Raw genomic sequence first — 4,432 nt, 5'->3', positions numbered from 1 at the left:
TCAAATTGAAGAGGAAGCAGACTCAATATAAATCCAAGGTAATTCATGTGATGAATTATCACAAGAGAAGAATGAAATTGTGGTGATTCCTGAGTGAAAGCGGAGTGAGTGCACTTTGAATAACCACACCAGTACATACCATGCGGATTCAAGGATTCGAATTGTGACCCTTGCACTGTCAGCACAACCGCTGGAGTCCCAACAACCATTGTCAGTAACTCAAACGAGCCCCTGTGGTTAAATCAGACCTTTGAGCAGAGGTAGCAATTTTAGAAGCAGAACCATGGTTCCAAAGACAGTTGAGATAACAGCAGCTGGATGTCTTCCAGGAACTGAAGCAATGCAGGAACCTCTGGGGACACACAGCAAACCGATGCCAGACTTCTTCTGATAAACCACCAGAGAAGCCAAGTCTCCCGAAGTGCTCTTTATTCACAGTGCTATAATACAAATACAGATCTCTCCAAACTCTACAACGCATACCAAACCAACTCCTACTACAAACCCACAAGCTATCACTTGCAACCCCTGGGTTTATATAGACTCCAGACCATGTGGTCTCACAAACCCAGTGAGTTCCTGTGTGTAACCATGACAAGTGTCCCCTGTGTAATCCAGACACATGTTTCATCATCCATGGCTACGTGCACTTGGACACCAAAGTGTCCTTGAGCCAATGAGCATCAGCTGTGCTAATCAACCTTGTCCTTTTGCTGAATGCTCATGGTCAAACACACACACACATCAAGCATTTTCCTGTGTACTGTATTTTTAACCCTTTACACTCTGACAATCCCCTCCAAACGCGTAGAGGTGTGTGTGTAAGTGTGCATGTAAAAACTCTTGTAGCTAAACAGCTACCCCACCCTATTTGTATTGCCAATTGTTCATGCCTCTCAATAGGCAAAGGTTTGGTAAAAATGTCAGCTATGTTGTCTTTGGTGTCAATGTACCTTAGACTCAGGACCTTCTTTTGCACCATTTCCCTGACATTTTGATACCTCACCCCTATGTATTTTGTCCTGCACTTCAGGTTCTCAGACTCTGCCAATCCAATCTTAATCTCCCTGTCTTGAGTATGCCTGAAATAACTGGAGTGTATATCTGCACCCCTGAGGAGCCCATGTGGGGAAGGGATTGGTCTCCAGTAAATCATTAGCCTCAAGTCAAGGAGTTCCTCTTCAAACCAGCACTTTGAATGAGCCATTATGCTAAAAAAAAAAGGGGGGGGTGAGTTCTACATAGAATGAAACTCCCAGCTGATGCATCTCTTGGCAAAGTTACAAAACCGGCAGAAGGTGTAAGGACATATAAAGCACAGGTTCTCTGATTTGACACCTTAGGTATCCTCAGCTTTTACTCCCTTTCTGTGTGAGAAGAACCTGGGACTTGTACTATATTGCCAGCCTCCAGAGTCAGAGAAACCCCTGCACCTCCAGTTCGACATTTCAGTGAGCCAGCGAAAATACCAGTGAGTCCTCAGTGATATTGTCCCCTTCTGAGGGCTTCCCTGGTCAGCTGCTTTGGGAGTTAGTCTTCCTTGGCCAATTGTTCAGACATTTTCCCATAATTTCATGTACCCCCATCAACCCCTTGGTCATTCTGAGTCTCCCAAAGCTGTCTTCCTTATTTGTCTTTGGTTTTGTAGGAAAACACATTAGTCAGGCAGTTTTGCCTTTTGTTTCCCTCCAGGCAAGGAAAAACAGCCATGGCCAAAATGTCACAGCTCATCTGCTCTTACTGTTGATACACTGAGAACAACTGCTGTGAGCCTAGATCAGGTAGGAGCCAAATTCCCTGGAGGCTCAAGTAGGAATCAGGCTGGCTGTCTGGTTCCTTGCTCATCTCTCTGGGCCAGGCAGAATTACTCCTTTTTCCTTTCTTTCAGTGAAAGTAGTTCGGTAAGGTGGCTCTGAGTACTTTTATGCAAAAAAATAAATCACATTTGGCAACAGTAAGCTTTTTCATGTTTAGGTAACAGGTGTCATTTCTTTTTCGAGGTCACCTTTGAGGAAGTGGCTGTGCATTTCAGCGAGGAGGAATGGTGCTTTCTGGATCCAGAACAAATGGCTCTGCATAAGCAAGTCATGGAGGAGAATTTGGAGACTGTGGCCTCTCTGGGTAATGCTCCCTTCTTGTCATGCTAGATCAAATTAGTTTGCAAGAGATAGTAAAATACCGTGTTCCTTCCTGCCATCATGTTGCATTTCAGCAGTCTACGTTGTCCCATTCCTGGTTGGATGGTTCCAGGGATGTCTCCGCAGGAAGTACTAAGCTGGCAGACCTTGGCCAAGGCTACAGTGCATGATTTTAGATACAAGTGTGATGCCAAGCTAACAACACTGTGTAGGGTATGCTCTCAAAGAGCCTACTCTATCTCTCCTATGGTTTGGTTACTTCTAACCACCAATAAAAATGAAACTTAATTTTCTAAGGAGCAGCCATCTTTTGCTTATTTGATGCCATGAAATAGAATCATAAATTGGAGAGGAGCACACAAGGTGTATTGGTGATCACATATTTAGAAGTTGACATCATGTCTCTTCTCAATCTTCTCTTCTCCAAGCTAAATGTACCCAGCTCCCAAAGCCGTTTCTCATAGGGCTTGTTTTCCAGATGTAGTTTTCAGGTTGCTCACTGAAATGTGAGGTAACGAATTTAGAAACAGCTTAAGGACATGTATATGTTGAGATTACATTAGAAAAGGTTGAAATAAAATATGACAACCATCTTTAAATATCTGAAGGGAGATTATGTAGAATAGGGGTTCCCAACCTTTTTGAATTTCAGATCCCTTTTTAGAATCAATTTTTATGGCAAACCCCCTAAGAGTCTTGCAAGTTAATGGTGCTTAGGAATAGTGTTATTTTTGTTTCTTATTTTAAAATTTCATTCTGTTTTTATTTCTTTCATTTTCCTGGAGCGGCTGCAGAGCACTTGGGAATTACAAACAGAGCCCTAAGGGCTCCTCAGAGCATAGGTTGGGAACTGCTGAAGAACTTGTTTTCTCAAATTACTGGTCATGAAAGAAGAGTTTGTTTATTGAGGATTTGCTGTAGCAGCTGTGTGTTCCATTTCAGTCCTCTTTCCTCATTATTTTTAGGAGGAGGACGATATATCTCATCTGTTAGTCTATTCGCAGCAAACCCAGCTGAGCTTGGTTGAGAGAGGATGGAGTTTATCACATGGCTGAAGTTTCTTTCGGGATAAAGTCGGGTATTATCATATGCAAAATGCCACTGATGCAGCTGCCCAGCTGAATTCCAGATAGAAGCCGTGTTCAGCCAACTGATTTGCAAAGCCGGGAGCTTCCCAGTTTTGAAAAGAGTCTGGCTGAGCAGAGCTTCTAGCCAAAAGTTAGCCAGAATTCAGCGGGGAGACGGCATCTGCGGCATTTTACGTATGATAATCCCCAACTTTCTCCGGAAAGAGACTTCAATGCAGCAGGGATAAATCAGGTTTTAAGCCATGAAATAAACTTGGATGATTCCTGGGTTCATACTTGCCTGGATGCAAGCAGCTAGACATTCCTTCAAAGGACTTTCTGCTTTGGGCAGTCTCTGCCACAGGCTTCCCAGGAATATCAATGGAAAAGCTCTGGAGTCCCATTTCTCTTTCCAGTAGCCTGCTTACATTATTATTTTTTAAATATCTTTATAATATTTAGTAAAATACAAATATAATAAAATTTCCAATGAAATCCTATTTCATTCTCTTGTCTTGTTTAGTTCTTTATCAATCTTCCTTTCGTTCTTAGGATCTTGAAGAGTACTTTTTTTCCTCAAGCTAAAAGTAATGTCTGTTAAACAGTCCTGTTAATTCAATTTTTTGTTCTCTCTCAGTGTTTGAGCACATATTTTTCTCATTTCCAGGTGGAGATGTGAATGGGAGTGAAGAAGGAAGTGTGTGTCTTTGTCTTCTACATGAAAGAAACGTGAGCTGTAAAGCAAGCCTTAATCTCCACAGGGGAACTGACATAGGGGAGAAATCTTTTAGGGATGCTGAGAGTAGAAAGACTGACAATTATAGGAAAAACCTGACTTCCCATGAAATATCTCAATTAACAGAGAAACCTGACTTCCAACATTTGGCTACTTCTAATCTGGCACCAGTAATAAGAACAATGCTCAGTTTCCTATGTTTCCTATGTTTCCAGTTAGAATTCCCTTTAATGAATATAGAAAGCCAAAGCAAAATTGGACATAAATTTATGGTTTGATCAGTGATATATAAAATTTGATAGAGTCAAAATTTTCAAATTTTATATATCACTGTGAAACAGCAGATGGTTATATGGGCAAATAATATTGGGCATTCTATAAATTTGAACCAATGGGGAAGAACATGGAAAAATAACTTCAAACTTACAGTCTCTCAAAATTTAAGAGAAAACTTTTATAAAATGTTTTTCCGGTGGTATTTAACCCCGGTT

At 41.4% G+C, this 4,432-nt stretch overlaps 1 long non-coding RNA gene across 1 annotated transcript; it reads left to right on the top strand.

Annotated features, from left to right (window-relative positions):
• Positions 1-1,653: 1,653 nt before the first annotated feature.
• LOC149320330 (uncharacterized) lies at positions 1,654-4,134 on the top strand. The gene is made up of 3 exons (XR_016278912.1): positions 1,654-1,781; positions 2,001-2,121; positions 3,873-4,134. It is a non-coding gene; the product is annotated as an uncharacterized LOC149320330 (long non-coding RNA).
• The last annotated feature ends 298 nt before the right edge of the window (positions 4,135-4,432 follow it).

The sequence above is a fragment of the Sceloporus occidentalis genome, unplaced genomic scaffold (assembly GCF_023333645.1).
Source record: "Sceloporus occidentalis isolate IW3139 unplaced genomic scaffold, rSceOcc1.0.p SCAF_1, whole genome shotgun sequence".
NCBI classification, from domain to species: Eukaryota; Metazoa; Chordata; class Lepidosauria; order Squamata; family Phrynosomatidae; genus Sceloporus; species Sceloporus occidentalis.
Note: the sequence above shows the minus strand (reverse complement) of the source record. Positions and strands in the feature narration are given on the sequence as shown.